This window comes from Callospermophilus lateralis, chromosome 1, assembly GCF_048772815.1.
Source record: "Callospermophilus lateralis isolate mCalLat2 chromosome 1, mCalLat2.hap1, whole genome shotgun sequence".
NCBI lineage: Eukaryota > Metazoa > Chordata > Mammalia > Rodentia > Sciuridae > Callospermophilus > Callospermophilus lateralis.
In genome coordinates, this window is record NC_135305.1 from 132,732,583 (window position 1) to 132,744,923 (window position 12,341).

Here is a 12,341-nt window from a genome sequence, read left to right on the forward strand (position 1 = left end):
TTGCGTCTCACCACATCAAGGCCTGTACTGTGGGGGCAGCTTAGCATGGTGGTGCCACCCTTTCTTACCTGGCTGGTGTGATGTTTCTCAGGTTTCTCCACCACAGTGTCTGTCTTCCCTCCCTTTCTATACTGCACTCTCCCTGAGAAGGGGAATTGTGCTCTGCCTTCTGCCTTGAGGAAGCTTTATTGATGTAAATTATCCCTCTGAGTTGGAGACTTGTCTGCTGACCCCACTTATCTACGCCATGATTTACTTACATTGGTGTAGGCTCATGGACGTTAGCATTTGATGTTCATTCACTCACCAGACATTTATGGAGCATGATCTCTGAGCCGAGGACTGTGCCCATAGGCAGAGACAAAGCAGCCACTGGGCCCCAGAGAATGCAGGTCAGTGGGCCCAGCATTGGGTGAGCAATCAGATGCAGGCACGGGGAGGGGTGTGGTGATGCTGGCTCAGAGAGGGGTTGTGGTGTAGTGTACCGTGGGCCCACTGGATGGATGCCACTGTCGCCTCCATGTGTGCATGGGGAAGCGGAGGTCGAGGGCTGGAGGAGCCCCACCATGGAGCCCAGAAGTTCTGCAGACACCTTCACCAGGAGGAGTGGTCACGGAGTCCCAACGGCCAAGCTGGAGCACGTCTGGCCTGACCTTGTGCCCTCTGTAGCGTGGCTGTCTTGAGAATTCTGAGGGGCCAGAAGGGCCCTTCCTGTAGGGCAGAGGTGAGCGGGAGGCTGGTCCTGTGAAGGTGATGGGTAGGACCTGTTCTCTGCCTGTCCCGCGCCATTGGCTTCTTTTTGAATAAGAGTGTGTGCTTCTTCCTGTGAGCCACAGGCAGGCTGTCTGGGCGGCCTGTCCTCCTCCTCCTCACGTGCTTGGCTAGTGGGGATAAACGCAGGTCTTCAGCCATGGGAGACACTTTACAAAGGATGACAGCACCTGTTCCCCTCAGCCCGGGAGGTCCTTGAAGGCTGAGATTCACAAGGAGGCTTTTAATGTCACAGCAAGGAGTCAGGAGACATGGACCGAGCTGTCCTTCCTCTCTGACTGTCTTGGTCAGGACACCGAGCATCCCACCACAGGTCTGAACAAAGAGGGCACAGCTCAGCCCACTCCTGAGGAGTCGTGGAGGGTTGGGAAGGCAGGGGACAAGGCAGGAGCCAGGGAAGGGAGGAGGGCGTTCTGCAGACAGCCAGGGGCCTGGAGGATCAAAGGCCATAAAGAGAGCTGGGGGACAGCTCCTGTGTGCAGGGCTCTCTGTCTAGTCTGGGGCTGCGGGGATGCAGATGGGAAGGTGACTGGCAGCCCCACCCCCAGGGGAAGGGTCCACTGCCCATGCAGGGAGCCGGGGAAAGCCAGTGTTTGACTTGGAGAATGGCAGAGAAGGCACCATCTGGGAGAGGGGAAGGGCGCTCTGGGACAGGCCCGGGAGACGGGGCACCATCTGAGAGAGGGGAAGGGTGTTCTGGGACAGGCCCAGGAGATGGGGAACCATGAAGGCTGTGGAGGCGGGCTGTGTGGGGAGGCAGCAGTGTCTGTAGGACTCCCCTGGTGGCTGTGACTGAGACCACTCTTGCTACCACAGGGAACAGGGTACACTGTTGGGTCCAGGACCCTTCTGCCCCTCAACATGGGTCCTAGTTTGCTCCTTTCTCCTGTGTCTACCTCATTGCCTGATGGCTTCCTCCAAGGGGGACCAAGAGTCCCAGCTGTGACAGTTCTCATCTGAGAAGCTGAGGCACAGAAAAAACATCTTTTCCTACTGGGCTGGTGAGAGGCCTGGGCAGGGCGTGTGGCTTGTGTGCTTGTCCCCGAGTGGTCACTGTGGCCAAGGCACTGTGGTGCTTGGTTTTGGGTCTAGAAGTGGGGCTTTCCCCATGGTCTGCAGGTAGGTCACCAAACAAGGTGTGTGGAGAGGGGAGGGGCTTCTCCCCTAAGACAGCAGGTCCTGCTTAGAGAAGGGACGTGGCCAGGTCAAGGAGAAGGGTTGAGAGTCCTTAAGAAGCAGGGGTTGGAAGGTGAAATCAGAAGGAAATTTGGGGTCAGCTTGTTCTCCAAACTGAAAGTTCTTCAGCTTTGGGCCTCAGAGAATGCAGGTTAGATGCAGGATGTCAAGAGCCAGAATCCAGTTTTTTGGTATTGTTTTACTCTGTTATGAAAACAAACGGTTGTTAAAGCAATTAAAAAAAAATATATATATATATTATATTTATAATTTTTTTTTTTGGAACATAGATATTGGCTTTTCCGTCTGCCCACAGTGTGCCATGCTGCAAGAACAGGAACATGCAGTGGTGTTATTAAACGGAGGTGCAAAGTTTTATTTGTCAAGGTTGTGGATGGAGGAGACTGGGTGAGTGGTGGATGAGGGCACTTGAAGCCCGCCCTCCTCCCCTCCCACCCACCCTGCCCTCCTAGCCTCTGCGAGGGAAGCGTGGCTTCCCTGGCTGGAGTTTCACCTGCCTTTTCTGCTTTGGTGATGAGACACTCCTGGGATTGTCCTAGTGGAGATGGGAAGATGCCATGTTGGGTGAGGCAGTCCTGGTCATGGTGCTTGGATGGAGCTCCAGGAACCTGGTGTGCAGTCAGGGAAACGTCAGGAAGCCAGCCAGTGGGCCACAGGCTTGAAATGCATCATGGGCTGTCCAGAGGGCAGGCAGCACCCAACTACGCACTCTGGTTCAGCTGCCAGGGGCCCTTGCAGGTGGCTTCACGCGTTCCTCATGGGAGGGGGCCAGCCAGCGCCAGGATGCAGCGCCCTTTTCTTTCTTCTAAACTTGTGTTTACAGATTTTGCAAAATTTCCCTCTTTTTTGTTTTGATTGTGAATCCTGTCTTTATGTAATTCTGTGCCTCTCTTTCAGGCACCTGCTCACCTTCCCATTCTCTGCCACGAGTGGGAGCAGCATGAGGACCTCCCCAGATACAGATACTCAGTCCTGGGCTCCCAGCCTCCAGAACATGAGCAATAGGTCTCTTTCCTTTATAAGTCATCCAGTCTCAGGTATTCCCTTATAGCAAGAGAAAATAGGGCAAGACAAGGTGCTTCCAAGGACACATTGTGACCTCTAGCTCTGCAGGGGCAGGCCCTGTGCACCCTGGCTTCAGGCACAGAGGGCCTTCATCATGACAGCTTTCAGTGTCCTGTTAGTTTACTCCATTGGCATCAGGCCTACCAATGGCTAAATGGTAACTAGGTTCAGATCAATCAGATGGCCATAGGGAGCACCCAGAAGTGGCCACATTTGCCATTTACAAGCTTCTGGGGGATCCAGAGAATACAAAGAGGCTATGGACAGCCCGACTGCAGGCCAGTGGTGGACAAGTAACTTCTGCAGCCTGTCTCCAGGGACATGGTGAAGTGAAGCCCTGTTAGCAGACTGGTTACTATTTCACAAGGGTAGGTTTGCTGAGGTCCTTCCTCTCCTGGAAGGTTCTCTGGTGTTCTCTGAAGCTCAGCACGCGAGCTGGCTGCCCCTGCTTCAGCAGCCACCTGACAACTGATGACCCATGTATGGAGCCCTCAGCTCCCTAACCCCGTCAAGGCCCCTGTGGCTGTAGAGCAGGGGCAGCTGACAGCCACCCTCTCCACCACTGAGGCCATGGGAGCCCTTGGTGACAACAGCGATGTTGACATCTGGGAGGCGGCAGTTTCCCCTTAGGGTCAGTGTGAGACACAGGCAGGGCCCTCCTCCTGGGGTGGCTGCGATGGCATTGGTTGTGACCATTTCTCTCTGCCCGCCCCCGCTTGGGTGCCGCAGTCTCTGGCTGGGCACAAATCACGAGTCTCCACACAGCTTGTAGATTCAAACAGCAATTCTTTATTCCCGAACTCACACCGGCCTTCTACAAACACGTTCTGGGGGAATCCACGTTCTCTGCCCAAATCCACACTCTGCCCAAATTCACTACTCTGCCCAAATCCACACTCCTGGGCTTCTGTCTCCCGAAATATACTGTCTGACCCTAAGAACTCAAGAGGAACTCAGCAGCAGGATAAGCCCTATTCTAAAGGGGGAACACCCTAATCTCCTATTATGCTAAACCGCCCTGGTCCTTGAGCAAGGTCACCTTTCAGAAGTCCTTCCACTAGACAGCATGGGAGTAAGCTGGCAAGGAGATTGTCATACCTACTTGGCTGATGGCTCCCAGCACTTGGGAATGGCTCTTTGCTAGAGCATTGTCATGTCTGTGGACCAGGGTGGCTGTGTTGGCCTCAGGATTCTCCTGCTGCTTTCCCCTGCAGCTCACAGGGGCCATGACCTGTCCATCTGCGTGCAGGAGGGACACTTGATGCCTGTTTGAGATGCTCATTCTCAGTCATTAGGGTCACTCTAGGCCACTGAGAAGGTCAAGAAGGCGCATGCAGGCTATGGAAAAGTCCTCTGGGCAGGACAGACCTGCCCCCTGGCTCCTTGCTCTGCTTCTCTGCAGTACTGACAGCAGCAGTGTCCTGGCTGCACACTTGATACCATGTCTCTTTAAAACTATGTGATATGGGAGTACTTGAGCTCCTCTCAGCATTCTGTCATGGTTTACAGCAATCTCCCTTTTGTTTGGCCAAGTTTGCAGAGGGGGAGAGAGGAAGAGGGGGATGTGAGGAAAGAGTGAGGACCGGGGAGGAGAGATCCAACGCCTATTTAGAAACCTCTGTCATTACTTGGCAAAGGATCCATGGGATGCCAGTGGCTGATGGAGACTTGTCTTCAGGAGCCTTCCCCATTGTTTGTTTTCTGAGAGGCACCAGAACCTGCATCTGTAATTCCACCCCAGCTCCTCAGCCTGCCCGGGGCATTTTTAAACATGCAGCTTGAGGACTACAAACACCCAACAAGGTACACCTCCACCCCAGGGCCAGCACCACAGTGATGTTTTCAGCTCTGCTTGGGCAGCACAAGTAAGCAAATGCACCCACATCTTTCTGCTAAGTTCAAAGTATTGACGTGTTTTAATCTCCATAAAACCAGGTGGCATTTTTCTTCTTGCATCTTTTAAACCCAAAAGACCTTGTGGTACTTTTTAGGGGGTACTTAAGCTTTATGTTAACATTTATTTCACCCCTGGGAGCCATGAAAGTGCTTAGACTGGTCTTTGAGAGGAAAGACACAGCATATCCTTAATTCAGCTGTTTTGGAGCCTACAAGCTCCCCGCTCTCAGCCCGTGGTGCAGCATGAGCCTGCAGCAGCCACACCACTTGGTGGCACATGACCCATTGTGCAGGTGGCTTCATGCAGGACCCCTTCAGAGCACACAGACCCCCAGAGCTGTGGTCACCATGCACAGTGACTTTGGGGCACTTGGAAGACTTCCTGAGTTCTGACAGAAATGTTTATAAAGTGCAGAAGTTGGACTGAAACTCAGACAGCACTAGGCATCTGCAGATTTTCTTATTCTTTATTGTTTCCTTTGAGGGACTTTGTTTTATTCTATGTACAAAGTGGAGAATATCAGAATGGGCTTTTAAGAGAGGAAGAAATAGGAGAGAATCTCAAAATGGAGTGGTGGGGGAAGCTCATGAAGGAGGACGAAGGCAGGGTCCCCTCCCCTGGCTCTTGAAGGATGGTTGCTGTCTGGGTTACCCTGTAGCCAGCAGCAAGTAATTGCTGTGAAGTACAATATTTTACTAATAACAGTGACTGTTGCAGTTTAAAGTCAGGGAATCACCTCTGTCATAAACTCCTGCTGAGCTGAACCCACAGTGTGTTGTGGGGAAGCCACTTTGGTTGGCTTTTTGGCAGTTTCTACAGATGCTGAGCCTCATTCACCTTACAAAGCACTGGCTTTGTTCCCAAGTGCACACCTGAGAGAAATGAGCACACCTGTCCCTCACAAGCTGCAGCCTGGGTTTGTGTGGCAGGTTCGTTAGTAACAGCCCCCACTGGAGACAAGGCAATGGAATGTCACACAGTGGCACAGAGAACAGGTGAGGCTTTCAATTCTGAACAAGACAGAGTGGCTGAGCCTGGATTTGCCCTTCTACTCAAGAAAACAGGAAATAGACAAAACACAATGCCACACTAATGGCTGAGAGTGGTCCTGGAGAGGTGGGAGGAGTATGGTGAGCCACCTGGGCACACGCACTTATTTGAGAAGTTTCTAGATTGGGGGTCCAGGTAGAGCTGAGCCCCCTGCCCTGAGGAGAGGGAGTTGAGAGCAGGGGATGCCTGGGTATCTGCAGAGGGCTTCCTCAAGTGCTCATAGGCACGTGTGCCCAGCTCCTGGGGGTGGAGGACAGGACTCTCTGAATGAGTCAGTGGAGGGTGCTGGGAAGAGAGTCTGTTGAGGCCCTGGGGTGGGAAATCCCCGTCCATCCTTGGGCATTTAAATGAGCATGAGTGGCACCTCCCAGGAGCACACCCACTCTGACTAGGTGTGGAAACATAGGGAGTCCCACAGGCCCTGCATGCCCAGCCTCACCCTGGCCAGTGGATGGGACTCTCTGGGAGGGGTGGAGACCCTCCACCCCAGGGAGTCCTTTTGCATACTGAGGTGACAGAACAGGAGAGGCCAGCTGGGAACACAAACTTTGCTTATTATTGGCTGTGCTCAAAACCACAGGGATGGACAGAGATATAGGCTGTGCTTGAGGTTCCCTCTTGACTGACATCATCCAGACCGTTTGTGCTGGGTGCAAGTGAGTCATTTGAGTCACTTCCCTCTCTGCCCACAGGCTTGTGCCCAGGTTGGAAATCCAGCATGTCCAGGCATGGATTGACTTTAGTCTGTATCGGGTCCACTTGCCTAAGCTAAATCTGGGTCCCCGGAAAAGTATTGGCTTCCAGCAACTCGATGAGCAGCAGCAGAGGGGATCTTGTAGAGCAGCAAGGTGCCCAAGTCTCCAGCAACTGGGGGAGAACTCTAGACGCTGCGTCCTGTCACCAATTAGCTAGTGGGCAAACGCCAGCTGCTTGGAGGCATCCTGGTTGGTCATGGAGAGGACGTTTATGACACAGCTCCCAAACACTGGCAGGATTTTGCAGTAGCCCATGTGTTCCTGGGGCTGAGGGACAGCGCTGAGGATGCGGCTGCAAACACAGAGAAGCTCAGGGAAGGGCAGGAAGATGGACACCCTGAGGGACAGAAAAGGAAGGGCTGCCTCATGGCAGGGACCACAGCTAGAGTCACTGGTCATACCAGAGATGGACAGGGATTTTTTTTCTGGCCCTGACCCGATGAGCAGCAGGGCCTCAGGTTTGATTTTCTATTGAGGAGGAGAGTTGGAGTCAGTGTCCAGGGCCTGGGCAACGTTCATGCCCGAGTGTTTATTCAGAGAGACAGGATGTGCATGCCCCTGGGAGGCCTGGCTTACTAATAGCCCCACCATATCAACAAGCCACCATAACAGCACCAACAGCCTGATGTGTGTCCTGATGTGTGTCCGTGTGTATCAGTGCAGCAGCCTGCACTCCAGTCACCTGGGTAGCAGCTGAGACCTCCCAAGTGCATCCCTTTGCCCTTCTTTGCTTGTTCCCAGATCACTCCTGTGGCAAGGTCCAGCCTTCTCAGATTAACAAGTGGACTCAAACGGAAACGTGCTTAGGGCCCAGGCAGTGAAGCAGGTTTTGTTGAATTGTCAGAGTTCTTGCTTCCTGGCCCCACGTGCTTCCCCTCCATCTCTGCCTGTGCACCCTGTCCTTGTGGTGCTGCTCTTGGCGCCCTGGTGGTTCCTGTGTCCTGGTTATCTTCCTCTCCAGGAGGAGGCTGTGGTTTTAGCTGCCTGTTCTGCACCAGCTATTTATTAACATAATTCCGTCATAAAAGCAATACTCCCTCCAACAAGAGATTGTAAACAAAGTCTTTCATCTCCTTACAATAGTCAGGAGAGTGGCAAAAGGGTGTCAGTGGATAGGTGTCCAGTGCATCCCCATGCCAGGTGCCTTGTAAGCCTTTGGGATTAGCAGTTCCTGTCATCCTCTCTGTAACCCTTTTTGCTAATGCATCACAGTCTTGTGTGGTGTTGGGGTTCTTCTGACATGGTCACACCTGCAGGGACAACAACTTGTCAGTCACCTTCACTCCCTCCCCGCTTCCCTTCCTCTACCCTCCTGGTCTTCCTTCTATCTATCAATAGGTCTTTACACTGGTGTTCTAGGTCATCCACGAAGCTGTCAGAATTCCCTGTGGTGCATTCACATAAGCACGTGGCACAATTTGGCCAATTTTATTCTCTGCTCCTCCCCCCCAGTCCCCGTCCATTTCAGGGGATTCTCTGACCCTCTCCCTCCTTTTCCCTTTTCTGGTTCAGGTTCGGCATTTAATAGCTCTGAAGGGAGTTTGGAGAGACTTTATGCATAGGACTGTTTGGATTTACGGGAACTCAGGGCAGAGCTACCCACAGCCCACCCAACCTCCCTGTCACTAACCTCTTGGGTTAGTGCATTTGCTGCCTTTAAGGAGCCATGCTTCGCTGTGCCCAGCTCAGGCCCAGAGCTGATCAGCCTCGCAGTCTCTCTCTCGCCGTCTCTTTCTACGATCCCGTCTGAGCTCTGGGAGTCAATGCTTGTCCGCCTCCTTGGGCTCCTCCTGTCCATGGTGGCCTCTCAGTCTCCCTAGTTTTGGTGACTGATGGCTGTGGGGACACTCACTGGGTGTCCTGCAGGGTGCCTTACTGTAGGATGTTTCTGATTTTGTTCATGTGCTTCCCCAGCCCTGGTGTTTCAGGGAAGGACCTTGGAGGCTGACTCTGCTCTGCCGAGTCATGCTGCTGAGAGCCACCAGCTCCACTCTGACCTGGCAGTTCCTTCCTGTGTTGAGTGACTGAGTGACTATTTCTTCCTGAAGGTGCCCCTGCCTCAGTGTCTTTATCCCCTCACCCATCGGAGGTACTTGAGTCACTTCTCATTTCTGATTATTAAAATGAAAGCTTCTGTGGAATCTGCCTATGGTCTCTGTGTGGCCCTGGGCTTCCTTCTCTCAGGGGCCATTGTGGGAGGTTGGATTGCAGATGTGATAACTGAGAGCCACCACGGTGCAGCCTCCTGTCCAACCCTTCAGTGGTCAGAAGAAGACTCAAGATTTGGGTGTGAGAACTAGAGCCTAGTCCTTCAGACCACCACGCTCTGTGCTCTTTAATCACACAGCCATAGTAACGGCAATACCTTCCTCGACTGAGCATTTATCAAACATGAACAAATGGGAAGTTCTGCACTTCATCAGCCTTAACATCCCGCCTCCCTGTGTGAGGGAGTGTCTGTCGTGACCCTTCATTAACAGATGACTAATTTCCCCAGGATCAGACTGATGTGCGGGGGTTACAATCAAGGCCCAGGGTCAGGGCAACTGCTCTCCCAGAAGGGAGGGAAGGAAAGCTTTGTCCTTGGCCATGAGGTATTGACTAGGAGCACAAAGGTGGCTGTCCCCAGCTCCATGAGGAGATCTCAGTGGTGAGATCTGGGACCAAGACATCTGGATGGGGCATCCCCTGGAAAGCAGAGTCCCTGTGTTCCTGGCCATGACCTGGGGAAGCACGGTGTGTGGATAATTTGTTTTCCTGAAATTCCAGGAGGATTTTTGGGCCTTGAAATGTTTCACAAACTCCGAGGATGGGGAGACATTGATTTTGTATTTGTTCTAAGCATGAAGTTTCTTCAGTCCATGCAACAAGAATCGTCTCTGGTTCTCTTAAGAAATAAAAGAAGTAATTGGAAGGACACGAGGTGGTTCTGAAAATTGACAGCACTGGAGGAGAAGCCTCAGAAGAGGAAGCTCTAGGGACCCAGGTGCAAGAAGTTACCCCAGATTTTCTCATGATGATTGTTGCCAGAGGAACCTGCAGACCTAACCCCCCCCCCCCAACTTGCACTGCTCAGGCTGCTTGGGCTTCTGCCCTCAATTAAGTGTGTCCACATTTATCTCCCAGGAGCTACTTACAGCTTCACCCTAGTTTCCATTTAGAGTTTGAAAACGCGTGCTATTCCCAGATGGAGGACATCTTTTTTCCCACCTACTGTGAACAGGTGGATAAGGACTTTCTAGCAGGGGGCCATCCTTCCACTTCTATAATCTTCTGACCTTGCCCCTCCCCAGTGATGGTGGGTAATTACAGTATTGGGAATGTCCAAGCCCTGGGATTGGGAGGGAAACGAAAATTCCTGTAGAAACAATCAAGATGTGGAGAGAGCGCCTACAGAATGGGAGAAAATCTTTTCCACCTGCACCTCAGATAGAGCATTGATCTCCAGGATATATAAAGCACTCAAAAAACACCAAGAAACCCAAATAACCCAATCAAGAAATGGGCAAAGGAACTAAACAGGCACTTCACAGAATAAGAAATATGAATGGTCAACAAATATATGAAAAAATTCTCAACATCTCTAGCAATTAGAGAAAATGCAAATTAAAACTACCCTGAGATTTCATTTCACTCCAGTCAGAATGACAATTATCAAGAATGCAAGCACCAATAAATGTTGGTGAGGATGTGTAAAAAGGTATACTTGTACATTGCTGGTGGGACTGTAAATTGGTGCACCCACTTTGGAAAGCAGTATGGAGATTCCTCAGAAAACTTGGAATGGAACCACTATTTGACCCAACTTCTCAGTATATATCAGAGGTATTTGAGTGACACAGCCACATCAATAGAAGCTCAATTAACAATAGCTAAGCTATAGAACAACCTAGGTGCCCTTCAACAGATGAATGGATAAAGAAAGTGTGGTATATACATGATGAAATATTACTCCCTTATAAAGAAGAAGGAAATTATGGCATCTGCCAGTAAATGGATGGAGCTGGAGAGTATCATGCTAGGTGAAATAAGCCAATCCCCCAAAACCAAAGGCCAAATGTTCTCTCTGAAATGTGGATGCTAATTCATAATAAGGGGGGAGGGAAGAATAGAAATTCATTGGATTAGACAAAGGGGAATGAAGGGAAGGGAAGGGAAGTGGAACTAGAAAAGTCAGTAGAATGAATGAGACATAACTTCCCTATGCTCACATATGAGTCCACAACCAGTGAAATTCCACATCATGTACTACCCCAAGAGTGGGATCCTAAGTAGAATAAGTCATACTCCATGTATGTGTAATATGTCAAAATACATTCTACATTGTGTCTATCTAAAAAAAACAAAAAACAAAAAACAAAAAACCCCAAAATTTCCTGCAGACCTAGTGCAGACTTGCTCCCTTGCCACACACGCTAATCCGGGCTGAGGCCCTCCTCATTTCTGCAGGGTGAACGCTCATATACACCAAGTCCAAGTCCATTTCCTCCTCAATGTGGGATCCAGGGATTACGTGAGCTTCAGTCCTGGATTATGACGTAAGACCTCTGATGATGAAGGGCACCCCCTTTCCCACCTCATGCCACAGTCAGAAGGAAATGTTCAGGACGTAAATGTGGCTCCCAGTCCTTTGGCTTTCAAGCCCCTCTCCGACCCATGGCTGAGCCAAGAGAGCTTGACTTCCCCCAACACTTGGAGGCTCCTCCCCTGAGGCCACTGCCCTGCTGGCCCCACCCCTTCCATGCTCTGTCTTCAAGACAGGGTGATCTTCCCATCAAGGAAAGGCTGGTTTTCCCTAGAAGTCCTGCATGTCACACTCCCTCTCAGCTGCGGGCAAAGGCTATCTGGAGACATCAGCACCCCTGTGAGCTCCAGGTAGTGGTCTCTCCACCAGTTTCCATGCTCGCTTGGTGAATATTGTCACTAAGTGCTTCTCAGGAGGGGAGGGAAAGTCATACTGCAATAGATTTTGCGTCTGCTCATTGAGGGGTTAACAGTTGAGCAGACCTGTAATGAGGAAAATAGACACTTTGTTTTCCATCTGGATCAACATTGGTTCTCAAAGTATGGCTCTAGTGCAGACATTGTATTTTGTATTGATAGATACTTGTAATAATTAGCGGGTGGTGGCTAGCTGCCTCCTCTTTGTCACCTTGGTGTTTCCTGAAGGCTTGTTTGCTTGGGCTCTTGTTTAATCAAAGCTGCAGTTGTGACCCCCTCCCCATCCTTGGGAGGAATGAGTGAGGGTGAGAAGACCTGGTTTGGAAGAAGAGCTAATGTTAATTATACACTTAATGTATTTCAAGAGTTTTTTCTAAGTCCTCACGTGAGATTTAATTTTTTTTTCTTTTTAGTTGTAAATTAACACAATACCTTTATTTATTTTTTTTTATGTGATGCCGAGGATTGCATCCAGTGCCTTACGTGTGCTAGGTGAGCACTCTACCACTGAGCCACACCCCCAGCCCCATTATTTTTATTTTTAACAAAATCTAAATAGTAGCCCTCTTAATGAAATAAGTATTTGCTTCTATTTTCCAAATAAGTAAAGCCTTCTTTAAGTCTTTAGCCAATGTTTTGTAGTTTTCTGTATGCACATTTCTCAC